Source organism: Suncus etruscus, chromosome 2 (genome assembly GCF_024139225.1).
Source record: "Suncus etruscus isolate mSunEtr1 chromosome 2, mSunEtr1.pri.cur, whole genome shotgun sequence".
Taxonomy (NCBI): Eukaryota; Metazoa; Chordata; class Mammalia; order Eulipotyphla; family Soricidae; genus Suncus; species Suncus etruscus.
Genome location: NC_064849.1, coordinates 136,802,587 through 136,829,166, shown reverse-complemented (window position 1 = coordinate 136,829,166; position 26,580 = coordinate 136,802,587). Strand labels below are relative to the sequence as shown.

Here is a 26,580-nt window from a genome sequence, read left to right as displayed (position 1 = left end):
AAGACATGCCAGCTGAAGGGTGTTGCAGGTGTGTGGCCCGGGCAGGCAGAGAAAAGCCTCTCCATCCATCCCATCACCATCCACCTCCATCCAGGACTCAATAATTAATATGTTATTCAACAAGAGATCACTACTCGTGATCTTGGGGTGACTCTGCAGTGCCATAGAAGAAACCGAGGGCCCTGCACATAAAGCATGCACTCTATCTACCCTTTACAGTTTCAATTTAAGAATTTTCAGTTTTATGTCAGCCACAACCGAGCAGAATATTTCCTGGCATCATAAAAAAAAAAAAACTTTGGGGTTTCTATAATGAGCATATCTGGAGCCTATAGTTGTTTCTATGACAGTACTCTTCAAGGGTGGAGAAACCCTGTATCTCTTAGGCCTAGGGAATTCCCTTTGAAATTTCCCCAATCCTTACTGTGCCTATGCAAAAGAAAAAAGAAAAAAAAAAAGGCACAAAACCTCACCACACCAGCCCTCCCTTTTTTCTTTTTCTTTCTTTTTTTGTTGTTGTTTAGTGGTTGTTTGTTTATTTGTTTGTTTTTGGTGGCTGTTGTGTATGCTGTCATTGCTTCTTCATTTTTTCTTTCCCCCTTTTTACTTCTTTAAAATTGATATTGATACCTCCTAGATGAATTCCTTCCATTTTATTCCCCAACAGAACCACAGAGCTTGAATCATTTTTTCTTCCTCATAAATTAAGGGGGAAGGAAAAAAAAGAAAAGGAAGTGGATAGTATCAGGAGCATGAATACTGAGTGGAAATAAATAATGATCAGGCCTAAATATCAAACCCAAAATCAACTACAACAGAATCAAGATCTACAAGTTATATACAAAGGAGATCTGTTATATTAGCTGTCCAGGGGGCAAAAGGGGCAAGTATGGGATGCATGCTGGGAACAGGGGTAGAGGGAGGACAACACTGGTAGTGGGGAATTGCCCTAATTCACTGTCACTATGCACCTTAAATATAACTGTGAAAGACTTGTAATTCACATGGGTTTCAATAAAAATTATTATAATTAAAAAAAAGAATTTTAAGTTTTAGAATTGTTTGCATGATGGGCCAGAGTGGTAGTGTAAGCAGTAGGGTGCTTGCCTTGCACGTGGCTAACCCAGGACGGACCTGAACTTGATCTCCGGTGTCCCATATGGTCCCCCAAACCAGGAGCAATTTCTGAGCATATAGCCAGGAGTAACCTCTGAGTGTCACCGGGGGTAGCCCAAAAACAAAACAAAACAAAACAAAACAAAAGAATTGGCTGCATGATGAGCTCAGACCAATTCTAGAATGATAGACTACATATTTAACATCACTGGGAAAGAAAATCTCTTTCTTTATAGTTTCAATGAAAGATCAAGAAAGATACTGATTGACCTAATGAATCATGCACCCATAGAGGTTAGACATTGGTCAGTCCAGGGACAGAATCAGAGTGAGTTATTCCTTCAATGATGTCATCAGAAATGTGGGAATGCATATTTAGTAGGAAAATAAAGACATCTAATTTATCTATCAATGGTTGGGGAGACACACCCAGCAGCACTCAGGGCTTACTTCTATCTCAGGAATCATTCCTGGTGAGCTCATGGAATCTTATGAGGTGCCGGGGATCAAATTCAGCCTTGACATCTAACATATTGTGACTTAAAATAGCACAAACCATTGTTTCCTCTGCCAATCAAAGATGCTCTCTTCTCACTACTTGGAAATTCTAACATCTCTGTGAAGGTCATGAAACTGAATACTGTCTTTGAAATCAGTCACTTACATAGAAACTGAGAAATAAAATCCTTGTTTCAGGACTGAAAGATAAATGGACTGAAATGCATGTTGTGCATTGCGGAAGGAATGGGTTCAATTCCCAGCACCTCTTGTAACCCTCCCAAGTTCCAACCACCTCCAGGAGCAGTCCCAAGCAGTCACCAGAAGGGATCCCTAACTACTGTGGATTTTAAAATATTTTAAAAAAATATGTGTGTTTTGTGTCATGTAAATCCAATTTAGATTTTGTGTGATTGGACAGTGACTGTCCAACCCCGAACCCCAGATCCCAAACATAGAACTGACACAGTTTCCTGCAACATCACCAGGAACCAAATTCCCCCTGGGGAATTCCTAATACTGCTTTGGCACCAACTTGCACCAGTTTTGATATAATATCCTGACAATGAGGAAATAGCAACAACTTGATCTAAGAGCAGGTTGCCCTGTCTCATCACCTAACAATAAGATAAAATCAAAAGACATGTTGTCCTTTGATCTGTACAAAAACCAAAGTAACTAAGACTTGATTTTAAGATACAGAAGACTGACTTTGACAACCATGACTGGGCAGAACTTATCTTGGGACCAATAAGAAAGACCCTAACCTAGGCTTTGGCCTAGGATTTGTACAAAACCAAGATCTCTAATTTCAGAGGTCTGACTTTGACAATGGTGACTGAACAGAACTTCTGGAACCATAATGAAAGACTCTATCCTAGGCTTCGTCCTAGGATCTGTGCAAAAACCAAGACCACTAATTACAGAAGACTGATTACAACAACCATATGGAATAGAACTTCTAGAACCATAAAGAAAGATTCTATCCTATACTATGTCCTATGACCTGTGCAAATACCAAGATCTCTGGATACAGAGGAATGATTTTATCATCCACAACTGAGTTGAAAGTTTCTTACACCAGAAAAAGACCTTGGGGTTTGATAATGAACATGTACGGAGACTGTAGTTGTTCCCATGACAGTATGCTTCAAGGGAGGAGAAATCCTGTATCTCTTAGGCTAAGGGAATTCCCTTTCTAATTTCCCCAATACTGTGCGTATGCAAATAAATAAATAAATAAATAAATAAAGGCACAAAACCTTGCCACACCTTCCCTTTTTTTTTTCTTTTTCTTTTTTCTTTTTCTTATTCTTGTGGTTGTTATTTTGTGGGGGGTTTTTTGTTGCTGTTGTGTTCTTTTTGTAGTTGCTGGTTTTGGTTTTTTTGTTTTGTTATTTTTTTCTTCTTTTTTTCCTTTCTTCTTTTAGATTGATATTTATAGCCTCTAGACAGACTTTTCCCAGTTTTTTTTTTTTTAAACAAAACCACATAACTTGAATCATCTTGCTCAGCCTCATAAATTGAGGTGGGGGGGGGGTGAAATGGATGGTACCAAGACCAAACAGTCTATGAACATTGAGCGGAAATGAAAAATGATCAGACTTAAACACCAAACCAAAAGTCAACGACAACAGGATACCCAATCTACAACAAGCTATACACAGAGGAGACCAGTTTCACTAGTAGTTCAGGGAGCAAATAAAGTAGATATGGGATGCATGCTGGTAACAGTGGTGGAGGGAAAACAACACTGTGGTGGGAATGGCCCTGATTCATTGTCACTATGTACCTTAAATATTACTGTGAAAAATTCACAATTCACTTTGGTCACAATAAAAATTATTAAAATAAAGGGGTTGGAGCCAGAGAGATAGCCTGGAGGTAAGGCGTTTACCTTTTATGCAGAAGGACAGTGGTTCGAATCCCAGCATCTCATATGGTCCCCTGAGCCTGTCAGGAGCGATTTCTGAGCACAGAGCCAGGAGTAACCCCTGAGCACTGCTGGGTGTGCCCCCCCCAAAATAAATAAAATAACATAAAATATAGGGGCTGGAGCGGTGGCACAAGTGGTGAGGCATCTGCCTTGACCGCGCTAGTCTAGGACAGACTGGGGTTCAATCCCTCAGCTTCCCATATGGTCCCCCAAGCCAGGAGCAATTTCTGAGTGCACAGCCAAGAGTGTCACCAGGTGTGGCCCCGAAAAAAACAAAAAAAATTATTAAAATATATATATGTTTTGGGGTGTAAATATCTTTTGCTTTCTATTATTTAAAGAAATTATTTTAGGATTTGGAGAAAAGTTGCAAAAATTATAAAAGATTTTCATATGGTCTAATTATATATATATATAATTTTGTTGTTGTTGTTGTTTTTGGGTCACACTCGCCAACGCTCAGGAGTTATTCCTGTCTGCACTTAGAAGTCACTCCTGGCATGCTCTGGGGACCATATGGAATGCTGGGATTGAACCATCATCTGTTCTAATTAGCTGCATGCAAGGCAAACACCCTACTGTTGTGCTATCTCTCCAGCCCCTGTAGTCTATATAATTTTTGTTTTTGTTTTTGGTGATGCTCAAGGGTTACTCCTGGCTCTGTGCTCAGAAATCACTCCTGGCTTGGGGGACCATGTGGGACTCAGGACTGTCCTGGGTCAGCCACGTGCAAGACAACTGCCCTACTGCTGCGCTATTGCACCAGCCTGAGTCTATATAATTTTATTTCAGTTATGAAGTATAACATTGGCACAATGAGGGGCCGGAGAGATAGCACAGCGGCGTTTGCCTTGCAAGCAGCCAATGCAGGGCCCAAGGTGGTTGGTTCAAATCCCTGCGTCCCGTATGGTCCCCAGGACCTATTTCTGAGCAGATAGCCAGGAGTAACCCTTGAGCACAGCCGGGTGTGACCCAAAAACCAAAATAAAAATAAAAATAAAAAAATAAAAAATAATAAAAAAAACATTGGCATAATGATATCTTCCAAGATACAGATTTTACTAAAATTTCACGTTTTCTTACTAACATCCTCTCATTTCAGTATCTCAGGACACATTGTCACATCTCAGTTTCCACTTATCTTTCCTTAGAAAGGCTTCAATCTGTCCTTGTTTTGCATGATATTGCTAATGACGACTGCTCAACTGGTTTGTGTATTTTTCTAATTTTTGAAGTTGTGTGTTTGGAGAAAGAAGGCCCTAGAACTGATATGCCTTTCTCACCACATCCTATTCAAGGATCCATGTTGTCAAAAATTGTTACTTATGATAATATTAACCTTAATCCTTTATTAAGATGTCATCTTCTGGGGCATTTGCCTTGTATGCAGCTGACCCAGGAAGGATGCGAGTTCAATCCCTGGCATCTCAGATGGTGCCCTGAGTCAGGAGCAATTTCTTAGCTCAGAGCAAGGAGTAACCCCTGAGCACCGCCGGGGGTGGCCCCCAAAACAAAACAAGCAAACAAATAAAAAAAAGCCATCTTTCCAGGGCTGAAGAGATAGTAAAGGGGTAAGATGCTTAACTTGTTTTTATTTTATTTTATTTATTTATTTTGGTTTTTGGGCCACACCCGGCGGTGCTCAGGGGTTACTCCTGGCTGTCTGCTCAGAAATAGCTCCTGGCAGGCATGGGGGACCATATGGAACACAGGAATTTGAACCAACCACCTTTGGTCCTGGATCGGCTGCTTGCAAGGCAAACACCGCTGTGCTATCTCTTCGGGCCCAAGATGCTTAACTTGTATGTGGTCAAGCCCAGTTCAATCACTTGCACTGCATATGGTCTCCTGAGCACTGCCAAGAGTGATTCCTGAGCAATGAAGTAGAATAAAGCCCTGAGCACTGTTGGTTGTGACCAATTCCTCCAACTCAAAAAAAAAAAAAAATTAATCTGCCACTTCCCCAGGATAAATGACTATCTTACTATTTTTATTTAACAAACATTTTATGAATAATAGTTTGAGTCTGGAAATATCAAATTTATCTTCAAGCTATTTCCTCTTCAGTATGATTTTGGTATAAAGAGGCTGAAATGCATGTGGTATTTATTATGATCATGATTTAATGGTAATTTTTATATTACTTTCATTCCTTTTATATTTATTGGACTCATTTGTCAAGAAAGAGGGCTTTTGTTTTACAAGTAGAAACCCTAGGTCTGGTTCCCAGCACTAGGTTTGGTTCCCAGTACTGCATGGTACCTTGAGCACCATTGGGAGGGACCCCCCAAATACTGAACAGGAGGAGGTCCTGAGATTGCCAAATGTGATCTCAAAACAACAAAAATGTTTGCTCTTCTCTCATATGTACTTATTAATACATTACTCAACTATGTGCTTATGTAAATGGAAATAATTTATATTGTTTTAGGGCTATAATAGAATACTTCCATTTATTTCTTTTATTGAATATGTACTTAATAATTTTATTAAGTTAAAATTATTTGGTATGGGCCTGGAGAGATAGCACAGTGGTGTTTGCCTTGCAAGCAGCCGATCCAGGACCAAAGGTGGTTGGTTCGAATCCTGGTGTCCCATATGGTCCCCCATGCCTGCCAGGAGCTATTTCTGAGCAGACAGCCAGGAGTAAGCCCTGAGCACCGCTGGGTGTGACCCAAAAACAAAAAACAAAAAATTATTTGGTATGAAGAGATAGATTTTTATTTTGTGCAAATATTCTAGTTATTCAGTAGCTTTGTTCAATCAAAAGAATAATGCTAAATAATGATGACTGTGCAAAAATTAGAATAATTATACTCACCAATGATTCTACACAAGCTTCCTCTTTAAACACACTTTTTTTTTTTTTGGTGTTTGGGTCACACCTGGCAGTGCTCAGGAGTTACTCCTGGCTCCATGCTCAGAAATCGCTCCTGGCAGGCTCTGGGGACCATATGGGATGCTGGGATTTGAACCACCGACCTTCTGCATGCAAGGCAAACACTTTACCTCCATGCTATCTCTTGGCCCCTAACTCTTTTTTTTGTTTGTTTTTTGTTTTGTTTTTTTGGGTCACACCTGGCAATGCTCAGGGGTTACTCCTGGCTCTATGCTCAGAAATCTCTCCTGGCAGGTTCGGGGGACCATATGGGATGCCGGGATTCGAACCACCGTCCTTCTGCATACAAGGCAAACGCCTTACCTCCATGTTATCTCTCTGGCCCCAAACACACTTCTTGCTTGCTTGACTTTGTCTCTTTGCTTGCTTTTTCCACCCTAGAAGTCTGTATTCTCTCTTGAACACATACTTCCTCTCTTTCTTTCCCCTCAAATCTATCTAAGCAAATTTACTTCAGTAAAAACTGTCATTTTGTTTTGTTTTGTTTTGGGGCCACACCCAGTGGGACTCAGGGGTTACTCCTGGCTCTGTGCTCAGAAATCTCTCCTAACAGGCTCGGGGATCATATGGGATGCTGGGAATTGAACCCAGGTCCATCCTGGGTTGGCCAGGTGCAAGACAAACGCCCCACTGCTATGCTATCACTCCAGCCCCAGTAAAAAATATCTTGCTGGGGCCAGAGCAATGGCACAGGCAGGAGGGCATTTGCCTTGCACGTGGCTGACCGAGGACAGACTGCAATTCAATTCCCGGCTTCCCATATGGTCCCCCAAGCTAGGAGTGATTTCTGAGCACATAGCCAGGAGTGTCACCAGGTGTGGCCCAAAAACCAAAAAGAAAAAAAAAAACTATCTTGCTTCTCAAAAAATAATTTTTTTTTATACATATACTAAACATAGTGACCAGTACAATGAGCAGCCAGGACAAGAGAAATTCTCTGAAACATCAGAGCTTTGTCAGCAGTGTTACTCTTCTTTTAGACCACCAGGTGGGGATATGAGCTTTATAAATTATTCTACCAGGCTTTTGTTTTGAGTCTTTTGGGCTTTTGTTTATAATTTTAACCTCTAGTATAAGTGGATTATGGAGGTGCTTTCACATAGTATTATTAATATTATTATTTTTTTTTGTTTGTTTTGTTTTTGGATCACACCCGGAGGCGCTCAGGGGTTACTCCTGGCTCTGTGCTCAGAAATCACTCCTGGCAGGCTCGGGGAACCATATGGGATGCTGGGATTCGAACCACCGACTTTCTGCATGCAAGGCAAATGCCTTACCGCCACGCTATCTCTCCGGCCCCGTATTATTATTTTTTAAGAGCTAAGAGTAAAGAGTCTCTGTAACTTGTCTAAAATTATATACCTAGGGACTGAAGCGATGCACAGAGGTTAGGGTATTTGCCTTGCATGCGGCAAGCCCCTAGTTCAATCCAAAACATCCCATATGGTCCGTTGAGCCTACCAGGAGTAATTTCTGAGCGCAGAGCCAGGAGTAAGCCCTTAGCTCCACCAGGTGTGATACAAAAACAAAAACAAAAAATATACACCTACTATGACAACTGGAACTACAAGTCCAAACCTAGAGCTTTAGCCTAAATTTGTAGGCCAGGCAGGTTCTTTCCTTTTTTTTTTTTTTACTTTTTGAGTAACACCCTGAGTGCTCAGAAATCACTCTGGGAATGCTGGGGTTACTATATGGATGTTTGTCATTGAACCCCTGTCAGCTGCATGTAAGGCAAACACTCTACCTCTGTGCTATTGCTCCATACCCACTTTTTTTTGTTTTTGGGTCAAAAACAAAAAGTTTTGGGTAGTGCTCAAGAGACAGGAGTGATTCCTTTGTGTAGATCCAGAAGTAACCCTTGAGCATTGCCAGGGGTGGCTCCTAAACAAACAAACAAACAAACATAAGTTGATAAAAGTGGTTATTTTGGCCTATATTAGGGCAGTGATAGGATGTTTGCCTTTCACGCAGCTGACCCAGGACAGATTTCAATTCAATCCCTGGCATCCCATATAGTCCCCCAAGCCAGGAGCGATTTCTGAGCACATAGCCAGGAGTAACCCCTGAGTGTCACTGGGTGTGGCCCAAAAACAAAACAAAAACAAAAACAGGTGGCTATTTACAGGTTGGATCGATAACAAAACAGGTTGCCTTATGTGAGGCCCACTTAGATTTAATCCCTGAATCCCATATGGTTCTCTGAGCCTGCCTGGTGTGATTTTTGAGCTCAGAGACAGGAAGGACATGGCTTAAAAATAAAAACAAACAAACAAATAAAAGACTGGCTATTTAACAAAGACATTGGCCACAGAACATAGTGACATTTTGACTAACAAAAATGTGATGGTGGACAGACAGTACAGTATTTACCTTGCCTTGCACACAGTAAACTGGGTTTAAGCTCAGCACCACTATTATTCTCTGGACTAAATATCCAAACCAAAGTCAACGACAATAGAATCAAAAGACCTAAACTTGGGCCCAGAGAGATAGCACAATGGCGTTTGTCTTGCAAGCAGCTGATCCAGGACCAAAGGTGGTTGGTTCGAATCCCCATGTCCCATATGGTCCCCTGTGCCTGCCAGGAGCTATATCTGAGCAGACAGCCAGGAGTAACCCCTGACCACCGCCGGGTGTGGCCCAAAAAATAAAAAAATTAAAAAAAAAAAGACCTAAACTCGAGCAATCTAAACTTAAATGGGTGTTATACTGGCAAACTAGGGGGCAAAGTTTAGTATACGATGCACTCTGGGATCATTGATGGAAGGAGGTCAACAATGGTGGTGGGCGTGGACCTAATTCACAGTATATCTAAAATTCAACTATGAAGGACTTTGTAGATCACAATGGTTTCAATAAAATAAAATTTTAAAAAATCATGAATGAGCGATTCCTGAGTTCAGAGCCAGGGAATAAGTCTCGAGTACCATTGGTTGTAACCAACAAACAAATATGTATAAATGTGTTGTATGCGCGCCGTGCGTGCACACAACACACACACACACACACACACACACACACACACACACACACACACACACACACTGAGCAGGTGATTTCTGCATGGTTTTCAATTAGAGCTCATTGCTTGCCCAGTTAGACCAGGCAGTTTCTGGTTGCTGTTCTAGAAGCTACTGAGAAGATAGATGCTAAAGACCTAAGACCAGGAGGACGGGCTCTAAACCTTGATCTTGCATACTTTCTTTTTTGTTTTTTGTTGTTGTTGTTGTTTGTTTGTTTGTTTTTGGGTTTTGGATCACACCTGGTGACTCTCAGGGGATACTCCTGGCTATGCCCTCAGAAATTGCTCCTGGCTCAGGGGACCATATGAGACACTGGAGATGGAACCCGGGTCCATCCTGGGTCATCCATGTGTAGAGAAGCTGTGCTATTGCTCTGGCCCCAATCTTGCATGCTTTCCCGGCAGTTAGTAACCTATAATTCCACAACGGCTTTAAAAGACTTACAGAGTACTTAAGTACTATAAATTGTTCAATTTCAATATGTTCCTTGGTCATCAATTCTACTTTATTTTATTTCTAAAAAAAAAAAAGAAGGCTTCCATCTCTAAAGCAAAGAAGCAAATCTTAGAAAAAGTTGAGGTAACCCGTCCAACCCACTTTCAGAAACTCCCCAGAAATAGGAGATGGAATTCATGCCTGCTACGCTCGCCTTCCCGGGGAAGCACCCACAAATCAGGGGTCGCAGCCGTTAGGCCCCCACTTTCAGAGTCCGTGCCTGGCGGAAGGTTCGGGAGGTTCCCCTGCAGGAACCTTTTGCACCGTTTTCAGATCAGAACTGCATTGGCAGGATGCTGGGGCAGTGAAAAGCCTGCAGTTGACCTGCAATGGGACAGGTGGAGATTGGAAAACTTGTTACTTTATTGAAGACTAAGGAATTACTTACTGAATTACTCAAGAGCAAGTAATTAAACCTGGGCCTACGGGGGCCTAGGTTATAGCACAGATCAATAAAGGGCTTGGTGACCGAAAGCAAAGTAAACAAAACACAAGTGTGAATTGTCTACTCAGGCGGAGTTCTGCACTGTTCTGCACCAGTGTGAGTTCAATTATAAGGCCTAATTATGAGGGACCAAATCAAATACATTGTGGACGATCTTAATAAGGAGCCTTATAAGAAGAATTATAAGAATCACTTTTGATTCCATTGAGTTCTCAATGACTTTCTTTCTGGCTGAGATTGACCCAAAGCAAGTTGTTGATATCAGAGAGGAGATGCCAGAGCAAACAGCCAAAAGGATGTTGAAACTTCTTGGTATCCTTAAATACAAACCTCCAGGAAATGCAAAGGACATGAGTATCTTTCTTCAGGGTCTGTTGGTTGGCAATAAGCCTGTCATTTGTCCAGTGCTACACTTCGTGTGCGGAGAAAGGTCGGGAAATAAAGAGATTTCTACAGCTCGTTTTTTAGTCAAATTTGAAGTACCAAATGAATTTCTTCAGGATAAAGCTGTAGCTGGGGTCAGAGAGATAGCATGGAGGTAGGGTATTTGCCTTGCATGCAGAGAGATGGTGGTTCGAATCCCGGCATCCCATATGGTCCCCCAAGCCTGCCAGGAGTAACCCCTGAGTGCTGCCAGGTGTGACCCCAAAACAAAAACAAAACAAACAAAACTGTAGCTGATATTAATAAATAGTATGAAGAGTTTATGGAAGCTTTTAAAACTTTACATAAAGAAGGACCAGAGCAGTAGTGCAGTGGTAGGACTTTTGCCTTGAGCATGGCTGACCCAGGACAGACCTCGGTTTGATTCCTGGCATCCCCCAAGCCAGGAGCAAATTTCTGAGCACACAGTAAAGAGTAACCTGAGCATCAAAGGAGAAGTTAAACCAGCCTAGAGGGGAGGTATCTGTAAAGACCAGTCAGATTCGTGAACTGGATGGCACTGAAATTCTGAAGGGAGATGAGTTCAAATGATATGTCATTAAGCTTCGAACTAAGAATATGGTTTCAAAAAGAAGCATCAGATAATAGCTGAATTTAAAGTGGAATTTGCAAAGTACAGAAGAACTTCTTAAACAACGTCATGAAAATATTTAACATCAGCTGCAAACTATTGAGGAGAAAAAGGGTTTATCTGGTTATAGTTATACTCAAGAAGAGCTGGAAAGAGGATCTGCCCTGAAGAGTAAAGTTGATGAGATGAAAGGACAGACACTGGATGACATATCTGAAATGGCGAAAAAGCTGAATTCACTGGTATCTGAAAAGAAGTTGGTTCTATCTCCAGTTATTAAAGAATTATGACAATTGCATCAGAAATGTCAAGAACTGGGGCTGGAGAGATAGCATGGAGGTAAAGTATTTGCCTTTCATGCAGAAGGACTGTGGTTCGAATCCTGGCATCCCATATGGTCCCCTGTGCCTGCCGAGCGACTTCTGAGCATAGAGCCAGGAGTAACCCCTGGTGCTGCCTGGTGTGACAAAAAAAAAGAAAGAAAGAAAAGAAAGAAAGAAAGAAAGAAAGAAAGAAAGAAAGAAAGAAAGAAAGAAAGAAAGAAAGAAAGAAAGAAAGAAAGAAAGAAAGAAAGAATGAAAGAAAGAAAGAAAGAAAGAAAGAAAGAAAGAAAGAAAGAAAGAGAAAGAAAGAAAGAAAGAAAGAGAGAAAGAAAGAAAGAAAGAGAGAAAGAGAGAAAGAGAGAAAGAAAGAAAGAAAGAAGAAGAAAGAAAAAAGAAAGAAAGAAAGAAAGAAAGAAAGAAAGAGAAAGAAAGAAAGAAAGAAAGAAAGAGAAAGAAAGAAAGAAAGAAAAAGAAATGTCAAGAACTAACCCAGGAGTGTGAAGAAAAGAAATCTCAATATGATGGTTGTGCAGCAGGCCTTTGAAAGTCAAAATTAGAACAGGAAGTCAAAGGACTCTATGAAGAATGTCTTTAGGAAGAAAGTAGATCTCATTATACAAATTGTATAATTAAGAACGTTGAAGTAGGGGCTGGAGAGGTGGCACTAGAGGTAAGGTGTCTGCCTTGCGCTAGCGTAGGATGGACCGTGGTTCGATCCCCCGGCGTCCCATATGGTTCCCACAAGCCAGGAGTGACTCCTGAGCTCATAGCCAGGAGTAACCCCAAACTAGGAGTATCACCGGGTGTGGGCCAAAAACAAACAAACAAAGAACTTTGAAGTGCAGTTTAGTCATGCTATTGATGAGATAAAGGCATATGTCTCCTTCGATCAACAGGGAAAGAGATAGACTATCAGGGAACAGAAATATTGCTAAAAAAGAAAATCTTGGGAAGAAACTCTGAGAAAAACAAAAAGCTGTATGAGAAAGTCATAATCCAAATATGAAACAAGTAAAAATGTGGTGTGATCTTGAAAAGTTGATGGAATGTAAGAAGCAATGCTTTCTGAAACAGCAAAACCAGGCTTCCAGTGGTCAGGCAATCCAGGAGGAAGGAAAGCACCTCCTGACTCTTTGAACCCACATATCGTTTGAGGTGCAAGTCATACGATTAACTGATAAGAACCATCTCTTGATGAATTTCTTAAAAGTAATTTGCACAACACTTTGCTTTTAGAATAACCATTTTCTATTAAATTTCTTGAAAATCATGGTTGAGTATGTTTAGGCTTTAAAGTTTTAATCTGAAGGAGACTGGTATTGTTTTACTTAGCTTATTCATCAGTGATATCTTCTGAATTTTGTTGAGACAGGAGACTATGTTTACTATCCTGAAATGTAAAAGTATGTCCATCTAAGGAAAAGCATGTAGTCTCTTTTAAGTATAAATAAACCCAATGGGCTTACTGTTATTTCTTAATCTTTTTTTAACTTTAGAAGATTCTTTTAGCAACTAATATCTCTTGTTTTGAAAAAAATAAGGAAGAAAGAAGAAGAAGAAGAAGAAGAAGAAGAAGAAGAAGAAGAAGAAGAAGAAGAAGAAGAAGAAGAAGAAGAAGAAGATAATAATAATAATCTTGTGGCGCAATTGGTGGTGCAAGTGGTATGGCGTTTGCCTTGCATGTGGCTAACCTAATACCAGGTTGACCCAAAACCAGGTGTGCCTCCCCCCCAAAAAGGCAAATCTTGATTCAGACAGGAGAAAAAATGGTTAAGATTAGAGGAAGGGGGCTGGTCTCTTCCTGTTAGACCTCAGTCCTTTTGACTCCTTTTATTGGGGAGTTTCTGTTTTTTACTTTTGGGCCATATCCACTAGTGCTCAATAGTCACTTCCAGTGTGGGTTGTATGACCATATAAGGTACGAGGGAGCTAATGCAGGTTAGTCAGATTCAAGGCAAGTGCTCCATCACTCAGGCCCACAACTCCCTCCATCTCCTTTCTCTCCTCATAGCCCAGAAGGAGGGGCTTTTTCCTCTCCTGGCTACATCACCCACTTTTTTCTGGACTGAAATCTCTACACAATGAAAAAAACACACTAGCCATCCTTCCCCAAACTCCTCCTACCCTCCTTTTTTTTTTTCCCCAGAGTGAGCTAAATATTCCCTTCCCTCACTCTTCCAACCACAAGAAATTACCTTCTTGTTCAGCACATTAAGAACTTTCTCAAAGGGGCCGGAGAGAGAGCATGGAGGTAAGGCATTTGCCTTTCGTGCAGAAGGACGTGGTTCAAATCCTGGCATCCCATATGGTCCCCAAGCCTGCCAGGGGCGATTTCTGAGCAGAGAGCAATGAGTAACTCCTGAGCTCTGCTGGATGTGACCCCCCAAAAAAAATTTCCTCAAAAACCTCCTAGACTGCAGTGGTAGTACAATGGGTAGGCTGATTGATTCCTTTGCACTTGGTTGACTCAGGTTCTATCCCAGCTCTGTGGGTGTGATGGAAAAAAATGACAACAAAAGAAAGAAAAAAAAAAAAAAGAACTGACTGTCACATGTACTCCCTGGGCCCATGTGTGGATGCTGACACAAGTATGTTGCAAGCCTGTGCATATGGCACCTGCATCTTCCATCTTGAGATGTGTACTTTGATACTTTCCTACTTTTATGCTGAGACATATACTGAGGTGTGTTCTCTGCCTTTGAAGAAGCCTTTGTTCTCTCTTGAGCACTATTACTCTCTTTCTTCTCTTTCCTTCTTCAGAATTTCCAAAAAACTAAACTGTAATATTTTTAAAAAATTCAAAAGAATGGATAAGATCAAAGAGAAATTGTGTGTATGGGTGGATGGTTTTGTACTTTACAAAGTTCATCCCCTCCCCTCCTTTTTTGAATATTATTAGCTTGGCTACTCTTCAGCAATGGCATATTCATGTAGAGAAACTTATCTAAAAAACTGAGTATATTCTACCAAACAGATATATGATCACTAATAGTAAGCTAGACAAAGAGGGGACCACCTACTCTAGCAGTCCAGGAGGGTGGGATGGTGGGGTATATGGATTGCAGAAAGGAAACTGGGATGGGGGGAGGACAAATTTGGTGATGGGTATTCCCCTGATTCAATGTTAATAAGTACCTAAAATACTACCGTGAAAGATATGTAAGCCATTATGATCAAAATAAAAATTAAAAAAAAACTGAGTATATTCTAATTAGCTAATGGTAAGTTCAGTGACCCTATTTGGAAGGGACCTATAAAACCAGACTGTAGCCATGCAAAGCATCTGCAAACTGCACAGTTCTTCACCTTTAGCCTAAGCTCCTGCTGAAAGCTGAACTCAGGCCCATCTGTGACTCCTCTCCTCATGGCTGAGGTGGGTGGCAATCATCCAACTCCATGTGTCCTCAGAAGAGTAACCCAGGTGCCTTTGAATCATAGTCGGCAATGAGTAGGTGGTACAACCTGCCTGAACAAAGACTGGAATGCTAAAATCAGGATAGGAGCAGCCCCATCTGTTCCCCCTTTACCAACAGAGCCTGTCAGCAAGAGAGCTGATCTTTAATAAGAGGTAACACTGAGTAGAAGGAAAACTCAGGAATCTACATGAGTTGCTATTTTCTTTGTTTTTTGGGCCACACCCAGCAGTGCTCAGGGGTTACTCTTGACTCTGCACTTAGTGGTCATTTGGTGCTTGAGGAACCATATGGAATACCGGGGATCAAAACCAGGTTGGCTGCATGCAAGGCAAACATACTACTTGCTGTGCTATCACTCTGTTTCCAGAGCAACTGTTTTTTTTTCTGAAGGCCAGAGAAACCCCATTGGGATGCTCAAGTATTTATTTCCCTTTACTATTGAGGGTTCCAGGTACAGGGTTGATAAATGAGAGGTGGACAACCATGCCAGGCTACATGTGGGAATAGCTTGCTTGCATGACAACAGAGAAGGCCAAGGCCCCATACACACCTCACCTAAGACCCCATCTTTTCCTTCACACAGACACCTGCACTTCCTCTCCCTCTATATTCCCCTTCATGACTGTCATAACATATTTATGTTTTATTACTTAAAATTTTTCCTAGGCTGCAGCAATAGTATAGCAGATAAGATGTTTGCCTTGCACACAGCAGACTCAAGTTTAATCCCTAGATCCATTTATGGTCCTCAGAGTCTTGCCTTGAGTGATTCCTATAAGTAGATTCAAACTATATCTTGAGCCAGAGAGAGAGAACAGCAGAATGGATATTTGCCTTGTACGCAGTCACCCAGGATGGACCTGGGTTGGATTCCCAGCATCCCATATGGTCTTCCGTGCCGGCCAGGAGTGATTTCTGAGCATAAAACCAGGGTAACCCCTGAGAACCGCCAGGTGTGATTCCCCCCCCCCCAAATAACCAAAAACAAACAAAAAAGTAAGCCTTGAGAACCACTGGGTATGGCCCCAAACCAAACAAAATATCCCTATTATTCTCCCTCCTCCCTATGTTGCTGTTCTCTCTGTTTCACATAAAGATCCCTAATGTGGGCCCAAGCAACAGCAACAGGGGTTTGCTTTGCACGTGGCCAACCCAGGTTTAATCCCCCCAATAAGCTCATATGGTCTCCCACCCAATATGGTCCCTGACCACCGCCAGGAATGGCTCCTGAGAGCCACCAAGTGAGGCCCCACCTCCCAAAAAATCTCTAATGCTCTGCAGTATAGGTACAGTATAAAGCTGGCCCAATATTCTCTCCACTTAAGTTGCAAAAAATTAAAAGATTATGAAGAGTAGAGATCACAAGGACTCCTGCATGGAGAGGGCAGCTGAGGACAAGGATGGGTGTTGTTGTCTAGGAGTGTTGTAGGTTCTCTACATAATAGCACTAGCTTGGACCTCTGCTCTATAAAGTATGCTCTATGATACTGTTTCTCTCTCTCTCTTTTTTTTTTTTTTTTTTTTGGTTTTTGGGTCACACCCGGCGGTGCTCAGGGGTGACTGCTGGCTGTCTGCTCAGAAATAGCTCCTGGCAGGCACGGGGGACCATATGGGACACCGGGATTCGAACCAACCACCTCAGGTCCTGGATCGGCTGCTTGCAAGGCAAACGCCGCTGTGGCTGTGCTATCTCTCCGGGCCCACTGTTTTTCTCTTAATTGTCAGGCTGGACTAGGAAACCCTGACACCTCCAGATAAAATTTTGAAACTAGTCTCTGACATTTCATACTTTACAATTCAGGGCATATTTTTGTTTTGGTTTTTAGCTTAGTTCTTTAGAAACTGTGACTGCATTAGCAGCTTCTGGAGGCCTGAAAATTATTGATATTTTCTTTGCCCTCAAGGATGACTTTATGCTTTCTGACTGGGAAGGGTTGTTGACTCTTTCCCTGCCTTGGTCTGTTAAACACTGAAAACAAGGGTCCAAAGCAATAGCACAGTGGTAGGGTGTTTGCCTTGCACCTGGCCAAACCAGGATGGACCCAGCATCCAGCAGGGTCTCCCAAACCTGCCAAGAGTGATTTCTGAGTGAAGAGTAACCCCTTAGCCATGCTGGGTATGGCCAAAACACAAACAAAAAAAAAAACACCTATGAACAATACTGATGTCCCTGTCTGAGGAATATTTTTCAGAGTACATTAAAACAGTACACTGGGGGCCGAAGAAATAGCATGGGGGTAAGGCCTTTGCCTTGCATGCAAAAGAACAGTGGTTTGAGTCCCGGCATCCCATATGGTCCCCCGAGCCTGCCGGGGGCGATTTCTGAGCATGGAGCCAGGAGTAGCCCCTGGGCACTGCCGGGTGTGACCCAAAAAACAAAAAACAAAAACAACAACAAAAAAGAGGGCCCGGAGAGATAGCACAGCAGCGTTTGCCTTACAAGCAGCCGATCCAGGACCAAAGGTGGTTGGTTCGACTCCGGGTGTCCCATATGGTCCCCCGTGCCTGCCAGGAGCTATTTCTGAGCAGACAGCCAGGAGTAACCCCTGAGCACCGCCGGGTGTGGCCCAAAAAAAAACAAAACAAACAAACAAAAAAAAAACAGTAAAGAAAAGAAAAAAAAAAAGAAACAGTACACTGACAACAGAGTGATGGAATTTTAAAGTGTTTTAAAATGGAGTTTCTCTTGGGGTTAAAGAGATGGTGGGTGAAACATTTGTCTTGCACAAGTTTGACCCATGTTCAATCCCCACCACCACATATTGTCCCCCCACTGCTGCCAGGAGTGATCCCTGAGCACTGCCAGGTATGGCCCAACTTCATCCCATGCTCCCCAAAAAGAGGTTAATTTTTTCATTTTGTTTTGTTTTGTTTTTATGGGGGGCCACACCCAGTAGCACTCAGGAATTACTCCTGGTTTTGCGTTCAGAAATCACTCCTATAGGGGCCAGAGAGGTGGCGCTAGAGGTAAGGTGGTATGGTCCCCCAAGCGAGGAGCGATTTCTGAGCACATAGCCAGGAGTAACCCCTGAGCGTCAAATGGGTGTGGCCCAAAAAAAAAAAAAATAAGAAGAAGAAGAATCACTCCTATAAGGCCCAGGGGACAAACCCGTGTCTGTCCCAGGTCGGTCATGTGCAAGGCAAATGTCCTACCACTGTGCCATCACTCAGCCCCAGGTTAAGTTTTTGAGTTAATATGGGCTTCTATGACAACTTGGCTATTTACTAATTCTATGTTTTTGAGCAAATTACCTTCACACTGAGTGATAGCGCAGTGGTAGGGTGTTTGCCTTGCATGTGGCTGACCCAGATCAGACCTTGGTTCAATCCCTGGCATCCCATATAGTCCCCCAAGCCAGGAGCAATTTCTGAGTGCATAGCCAGGAGTTTCACCAGGTATGGACCAAAAAACAAAATAACAACAACAAAAAAAAAAAAACAAAAACAAAACTAAAATAAAATAAATAAGCTATAAATAGTTCACATTTATGAAGATCAAGTGAGAAATTTTAGTAAAGTTTATATTTCTTTGCTTGACATGTCAAAAAAAACCTCAATAATGATGGCAATCTATTTTTAGATTTTTGTTTTGTTTTGTTTTTTTGGGTCACACCCATTTGATGCTCAAGGGTTACTCCTGGCTAAGCACTTAGAAATTGCCTCTGGCTTGGGGGAACCATATGGGACGCTGAGGGATCGAACCTCGTTCCTTCCTTGGCTGGCGCTTGCAAGGCAGACACCTTACCTCTAGTGCCACCTCTCCGGCCCCTGGCAATCTATTTTTAGACCAAACTCTACCTTTTCTCTTTCTCTCTCACACCACCCCCACTTTTTTTTAATTTTTTTTATTTTTGGGTCACACCTGGCAGCACTCAGGGGTTCTTCCTGGCTCTACGCTCAAAAATCACCCCTGGCAGGCTCGGAGGACCATATGGGATGCTGGGATTTCAACCACCGTCCTTCTGCATGCAAAGCAAACACCTTACCTCCATGCTCTCTCTCCGGCCCGCTCTCTCTCCCTTTTTATCTCTCTTCCTCTCTTTTTTCTCACTCTTCCTCTACCTCTCTCTCTTTCTACACAGGGGTGAGGTTGGGTCATAGTAAATAGAGGTGCTCAGTTTGCTCTTGGTGGTGCTTGGGGGACTGGATTTCCTGCATTCAGAGCTTGCACTCAGTCCTTTGAGTTATCTCTCTGGCCATAAAGTTTCACCTCTAACAAAACAAATTGTGCAGTAGGATCTAACAGCAGTTTGTCCTTCCAGCATTTTCTCTCATCACTCTCCTGTTTCCTAACAGAAACCACCTGTCCTGTGTAGGGGGAACACAGAATGTTCTCCATTCCTCCTCAAACTGACCCTACCATCTAACCTGCAGAAACTGACCCTGCCTTCTAACTTGCCATCCTCATCCTTGAAATCTCTGCTTGTCACCAGATACTCAAACTGCTTCTGACCCATGACTCAACCCTTTCCCCAAACCCTCATGTAACTCCCTCCCTCCCTTCCCACTCAGTCTCTGCCCAAATGCTTCCACCCTAATGCTGCCTTTCTTCATCATCACAAGCCAAGTGGGGTGTCATGCCATACATACCTGGACTGCTTAGTTGCCTTTTATCTCCCTACCTAGTATTGTCAATGTTTTCATTATTTGCTTATTTGTGTCTTAAAATATAATATGTACAAGGGTAAAAATAAAGAATCCTATCTTGGGACCGGAGAGATAGCATGGAGATAAGGCATTTGCCTTTCATGCAGAAGGATGGTGGTTCGAATCCTGGCATCCCATATGGTCCCCCTGTGCCTGCCAGGGGCGATTTCTGAGCATAGAGCCAGGAGTAACCCCTGAATGCTGCCGGGTGTGACCCAAAAACCATAAAAAAAAAAAAAGAATTCTATCTTGGGGGCCGGAGTGATGGAGCAGTGGTAGGGCATTTGCCTTACATGTGGTTGACCCAGGACAGACCAGGGTTTGACCCCCGGCATCCCATGTTGTTACACCCCACTCAGAAAGGGCACACACATTAAAAGTGTTGCACTCCTGAAAAAGAATTATTTGCCAAAAAGGCCCGCTTAGAGCAGTCAAAATCAGTTGACCCTTCGCGTGGATTGTTTGGCCATAATTCTAAAACGTGGCTGTAACTATCTCTCTCTTTATTTTTGACAATTATTAGAAATCAGGCCTTAGTAATTCTTTCTAACAAAGGAGGACAGTACAAATCCTGCCAAAAGTCTCCCACTGACCAGCTCTTGTGATCTTTGCTACTTTGGCGCCAAGATCATGTTTTTTCCAAAACTTAGCTCATAGTAAAGCAATTTTCAGTTTTTTCCCAAAACTCTAAAACATTTCTCTCTCTTCCCACTTCCCTGAAAATTACCTGTTTTCTCCTGCTTACCCAAAACAAAGCAAACCCACAACAAAACTGCCTTTCACCTCCAGTATCGGTTCTTTAATATGCAGATTTCAGCCACCTCTTTCATTCTGTTTCCCTAACCATCTCCCACTTTCTTTGATGTTAAAAATTACACTCCGCATTCCAAAGCTCAACCCTTAAAAGCTACCCAGCTCAAAAAATAAATTTGTCTTCGTCTTTCTAGACGCAAGTCCCCATGCATTCTGTGTGGTCTCATTCATTTCATATTTCATAATTCATATTTCATATTCGCCTCTTCGTGCTCCTGCTTGACTCTCAGTGGGAAAATGAACTCACTAAGGTTATGCTTAGGAACTTTTTATCTCATCAGGATAAAACAGTCCGCAGCACCATGTGGTCCCCCAAGTCAGGAGCAATTTCTGAGTGCATAGCCAGGAATAACCTCTGAGTGTTACCAGGTGTGATCCAAAAACAAAAAAAAAAAAAACAAGCAAAAAGAAAAAAATCTCTTCTTGGAGCCAGAGATAAGATAGTGCAGGGAGCTATGTTACTTACCTTATGTGCAGCCAACCCTGTTTCTTTTTTTTTCTATTGTTTCTTCTTCTTCTTCTTCTTCTTCTTCTTCTTCTTCTTCTTCTTCTTCTTCTTCTTCTTCTTCTTCTTTGGTTTTTTTTTTTTTTTTGTTTTTGGGCCACACCCATTTGATGCTCAGGGGTTACTCCTGGCTATGCGCTCAGAAGTCGCTCCTGGCTTGGGGGACCATATGGGACGCCAGGGGATCGAACCGCGGTCCGTCCTAGGCTAGCGCAGGCAAGGCAGGCACCTTACCTCTAGCGCCACCGCCCGCCCCCCTTCTTCTTCTTCTTCTTCTTCTTCTTCTTCTTCTTCTTCTTCTTCTTCTTCTTCTTCTTCTTCTTCTTCTTCTTCTTCTTCTTCTTCTTCTTTTTGGTTTCGAGGCCACACCCAACGGTGCTCAAGGGTTAGTCCTGGCTATCTGCCAGAAATAGCTCCTGGCAGGAACGGGGGACCATATGGGATGCTGGGATCCCAACCAACAACCTTAGGTCCTGGGTTGGCTGCTTATAAGGCAAACGCTGCTGTGCTCTTTCCGGCCCCATTTCTTCTTCTTCTCCTTCTCCTCCTCCTCTTCCTCTTCCTCCTCCTCCTCTTCCTCCTTCTCTTCCTCCTCTTCCTCCTTCTCCTCCTCTTCTTCCTCCTCTTCTTCCTCTTCCTCCTCCTCCTCCTCCTCCTCCTCCTCCTCCTCCTCCTTCTTCTTCTTCTTCTTCTTCTTCTTCTTCTTCTTCTTCTTCTTCTCCTCCTCCTCCTCCTCCTTCTCCTCCCTCCTCTTCTGCCACACCCAGTGGCACTCAGGTGTTACTCCTGGTTCTGCACTCAGAAATCACTCCTGGAAGGCTCCAGAGACCATATGGGATGCCAGGGATTGAACCCAGGTCTGTCCCAGGTTGGCAGCGTGCAAGGCAAACACCCTACAGTTGTGCTATTGCTCCGGCCTTAGCCAACACTATTTCAATTCCCAGTACTATATATAGTTTCTCAACTTCGCATAGGAGTCACTCCTGTGCACAGGGCTAGGAATTAATCAGCACCAATGGATGTGGTATTGTCCGGTCCGAGGATTCCAAATTCTGCTCCGTCTCGGAGAAATGAAGGGAAACCAACTCAAGCAAACGCTTAGGTGGATTCTTTTATTCTGGTACCAGGGTCTACAGCCTCCTCCCACAGAGCAAAGCCAGAAAGACCTCGTGCTACGGCTGGTTACCCCTTATATAAGATGGGAAATGGGAGGAGAAGGAAGTAGAATGATGCACTTCCTTGAGGGCTGGGTTTCCACCATGGTAACACAGATCATTGGGTGAGGTAGGGGTAGAGGCGGGACTTCCGCCACAGTAACGCAAACCATTGGTGAGGTAGGGTTTCCGGCTCGATAGCGCGGATCATTGGGTAAAACCTAAGTAAAACCCGGCATGGATCTAAGTAAAACCCGGCATGGATCTAAGTAAAACCCGGCATGGATCTAAGTAAAACCCGGCATGGATCTTATTCCTTTTCATCTCCCCACTTCTTGTAGTAAAAACTTCTAATCCTAGAAGTTAATGTGGTCAGGGGCCTCCACTTCCTGATTAAAATTATCTGCCTGAGCTAATTCTTGATATTGTTGACGTAATACCATAAGTTTAACGTCCCCAACCTGGGCTCGTATGAACGCAGTGATCCGATTGATTATGCATGGACCAATGGCTACCAGAAGTAAAAGGCTCAGGAGGGGTTCCAGTAGGGGCATTAGATAGGGGAGAATCCCACCCCATAAGGACCATAAGGGACCATCTAATAGCTCTTTTCTTCTTTGGGCAAGCTCCTCTTGATGGTGTCTGATCCTGTCTCGCACTATTCCTGACTTGTTAGTATAGAAACAACATTTTTCTTGCAAGGCCACACAAAGCCCTCCTTGCTCTGCCAGGATCAAATCTAACCCCCGCCTATTTTGTAATACCACTTCAGCCACGGAGTCAAGCTGGTCCTGCACATCATTAATGGAACTATATACTGTGTCCACATTTGAAATTAATTTTTGCGAGAGTTTGTCATATTTGTCTATTGATATGGCTAGTCCTGCGCTTCCGGTTGCTAGTCCACCCGCTACCCCTAGCCCTACCAGTAGGGGCAGGAACATTATAGCTCGTCGAGACCGTCGGGTGCCGCCTAAGAGATCTATGCTAGGCAAGGGGATGGACTCTGTCCCCGGAATGATGTCAATGTTGGGGAGCACTAATGCTGGGACGCATATTCCGGTCCAGTTCTGGGGAAAAAGAGAGTAAGCCAAATTTCCACCACATATCCATGCCCGTCCCGGAGGTAAACACCCTGGGCTAGAGGGAGCAGGTAGGACTTCTGAACACTGAGTAGCCCCTGCCTGACCCAGGTCTATAGATTCGGTGCTGTTATGCGAATAGCAAACAGATGATTCAAAGCTATAGGGGACTACCTTAAAGGGTTTGACATAGGTACAGCTAGAAGAAGCAAAGGTTAGATTACCTAGTTGGACAGGGATAGCCAAAGGCCAATTTTCCCCCATTCTCATACAAAGCCAACAATCAGCAGCTAGAGTAGGGTTAGAGAGATTAAGAAGTTTGTGAGTTTCTTCTAGGATGCCATGAGTATTTGGATCTAACTTCTCAGCAGGCATCCGGGGTCGGAGGGAGGGGTGCCGAGGCCACTTAGGCATTTTAGTCTCCACTTCCTTTGTAGCCCAGTCTATGGCCTTTTTTTCTCTTTCCTGGTCTGTTGGCCCTCCACCATCCGAGATGTGAATGGGTGCCTTTAGGGGCCAGCAGACCAAGTCTCCCACTTCAGCCATGCAACTTGCGACTCCATAGGGAGATCTATGCCTACTAACTGTCCATTTCCCTCCTATGCTCCCCTTGTAAGTTTCAGTGAGTCTGGCCACCAGATATGCCCGGTTATTTTTGGTACACTCTCGATACTCCCGATAGCACCGGGAGTGAACTTGAGTAAGCTCCACACATCGAGCAGGGCACTTCCCCCCCGAAGAGGGAGGCAAGGGTTGAGGTTTTTCTCTACACACCCATTCTGATTTTTCCCCCACTTGGGAAGAAGTAGGGGACTGGAGGTAAGCAATTCTAGTTCCACAGTCTACTGCTCGAGTGTACAGGAGCCTACTGTTGAGTTGATAGCCTCCCACACAGTCACAGGGGTTTCCAAATAGTTTTTTTACCAGTTCTTCTGGGCTTATGGACTCATCGAGTCCTCCTTCAGCCAGTGCCAGGAGGAGCATTGTTAGAGTCAGAGGGCATATCAGGGCTAGAGTGTGTTCGCCGGACTCGAATCTTGAGAGGATTCTCGGTGCGCTCCACTTTCCACTCATTACGGTTGAGGTCAGCAGGGGCAGGTTTCAGATGGGAGGCGTGAACCCAGGAAGCAATGCCGTCCACCTTAACAGCAGTAGGGGTGGTCAGAAGGACGACATAAGGTCCCTTCCACCGAGGCTCCAGTGTCTGCGAGCGATGCCGTCTCACCAGGACCTGGTCTCCCGGCTTGAAGGGATGTGGCACCGTCAATTCTCCGGGTTCATATGCCTGTCTGAGTTCTTTCCAGACTTGGCTTTGTAGGGCAGCGATGGCGGCCAGCCGAGCTGCTAAGGGAGTGGAGGTGGAAGAGAAAACATCATAAGGCTCAAAAAGCATTCGCACCGGGGGGGGAGCACCATACAACACTTCAAAAGGAGTTAGTTTACACAAAGAGGGCAAAGGGGTATTCCTAGCCCTGAAGAGGGCAGAAGGTAGGAGGGTAGTCCAGTCCCCTATGCCAGTCTCTAGAGATAATTTGGTTAAAGTCTCCTTAATAGATCTGTTCATTCTTTCTACCTGCCCTGAGCTCTGCGGGCGATACGAACAGTGTAATTTCCAATTTATGCCCAGGGTCTTGGCTAATCCCTGACTTACCTGGGCCACAAAAGCTGGTCCGTTGTCTGACCCAATTACCTGAGGAAGTCCAAACCTGGGGAAGATGTCATCTAATATCTTCTTAGCCACCACCTGGGCTGTTTCCTTCTTGCATGGGTAGGCTTCCACCCAACCTGAAAATGTATCTACAAAGACTAGCAAATACTTTAGTCCATATTTGGCAGGCTTGATTTCAGTGAAATCAATCTCCCAATGTTGGCCTGGTCTCTCCCCTCTCAGTCTCTTTCCGGTTCCCATTTTAGTAGGATAGGCATTTACCAGTTGACAGGGTTGGCAGGACCTTACAATTTTTTCGGCCATTTCCTTTAGCCTCTCTGGTTTTGGTACCCGAGGCCATTCCTTAATTAACTCCATCATTTTTCTGGCCCCCAAGTGGGTGAGTTGGTGAAGAGTTTTCAGATACTGATTTACCTCTGGTTCTTCAGAAAGGGAGTCTACAGTTGTTGACACTGGTGGGAGGTTGTCAGGTTCAGTAACAATAAGTGCAGGGATCTCCTTCATGCGGGATGCTGCTGCCTTTGCTGCTTCATCAGCTCTTCTGTTTCCGGACGCGACGGTTTCCTTTCCCGTTTGATGACCTGGACAGTGAACTATCGCCAGTTCTTTGGGTAGGAGAAGAGCAGATAAAAGACGCAATATCTCTTTTTTGTGTTTAATTTCCTTTCCTGCAGATGTCAGGAGTCCCCTCCTTTGGTAGATAGCGCCATGGACATGGGCAGTTCCGAAAGCATATCTGCTATCTGTGTAGATGGTTGCCCTTTTTCCTGCTGCCATTTCTAGTGCTCTGGTAAGGGCTATCAACTCAGCTCGCTGAGCAGAGGTCCCCTCTTTCAGGCATTTGGACCAGATAACGTCATGGTCACTCACCACTGCAGCCCCAGCTCGTCTCTCTCCATCTTGGAGAAAACTACTCCCATCTGTGTACCATATGACATCAGGGTTCTTTAATGGCTGGTCCTGTAGGTCCCTTCTCAGCCCACTCTCTTCGGCCAGCAAATCCTGGCAGTTATGCAACACTGGTGTCTCTGACTCTTCAGGGAGCAGGGTGGCCGGGTTGAGAATCACAGGTAGGCCGATAGTTATTCTGCCTTTGTCTAGAAGGATGCTCTGATAGTGGGTAATACGGGCATTTGAGAGCCAACGGTCGGGGGGCTGTCGAATTATACTTTCCAGAGCATGAGGGGCTATTATAGTCAGCTTTTGTCCCAAGGAAATTTTATCTGCATCCTTTACCAGAAGTGCAGCTGCGGCTATTGCTCTCAAACATTTAGGCCACCCACTGGCCACTGGGTCTAGTTTCTTTGATAGATAGGCAACCGGCCTTTTCCACGGACCCAGCGTCTGTGTCAGCACTCCCCTTGCCATTCCCCCTTTCTCTTCTAGATATAAGGTAAAAGGCCTGCTAGCATCAGGGAGGGCCAGGGCTGGGGCTGTGAGCAGAGCTGTTTTGATAGAGTCAAACGCCCTTTGGCATTCATGGGTCCACTCAAACTTGGCATCCCCTTTTGTGAGGGGGTACAGTGGGGCTGCCAAGTTGG

At 43.7% G+C, this 26,580-nt stretch overlaps 1 protein-coding gene and 1 pseudogene across 1 annotated transcript in view; one reads left to right on the top strand and one right to left on the bottom strand.

The window, feature by feature from the left end:
* Positions 1 to 666: 666 nt before the first annotated feature.
* Positions 667 to 26,580, bottom strand: part of CMYA5 (cardiomyopathy associated 5) — a 707,985-nt gene continuing 682,071 nt past the window's right edge. Inside the window, exon 14 of the mRNA XM_049766034.1 lies at positions 667 to 677. The gene's annotated coding sequence lies outside the window, so the exon portion shown is untranslated. The remainder of the gene's footprint in view (positions 678 to 26,580) is intronic.
* LOC126001882 (intraflagellar transport protein 81 homolog) lies at positions 10,688 to 12,890 on the top strand (annotated as a pseudogene).